Source organism: Penaeus monodon, chromosome 19 (genome assembly GCF_015228065.2).
Source record: "Penaeus monodon isolate SGIC_2016 chromosome 19, NSTDA_Pmon_1, whole genome shotgun sequence".
In the NCBI taxonomy this organism is placed as follows: domain Eukaryota; kingdom Metazoa; phylum Arthropoda; class Malacostraca; order Decapoda; family Penaeidae; genus Penaeus; species Penaeus monodon.
Genome location: NC_051404.1, coordinates 39,096,530 through 39,096,960, shown reverse-complemented (window position 1 = coordinate 39,096,960; position 431 = coordinate 39,096,530).

Below are 431 nucleotides of genomic sequence, written 5' to 3'. Positions count from 1 at the left end.
CGTAATAGTGACATTTGAGTGGCATCATTCTGCGGTCTCGAACGGTCTTCCAGGAACCAGAAGTAAGAACATATAGGTGTCATTAGTCGTGCGATTGACGTATGACTCTTTCGTTAATGCTCAGACTGCTGACTAGCGCAGCGCAAGACGGGAATTCTACCTCGTATAAAATACATATGTATCAATAGCAATACAAGTGAAAGTGAGGGTAATGGTAATATGATAATGATGATACTAAACGCGTAAACGGCTAACACACATTACACCCGCTGAGAAAGATCTGCTACTTATAAGGATAACTTAACAAATTTCGAAATTCCAAGACACTACAAAAGAAAAATGAAATCGGATGTTAACACCCACACACATAAATGTAGGCTAATGTAGGCTACTATTAAGCAATTGTATCAGTCTTACCACCTGTGACAGAC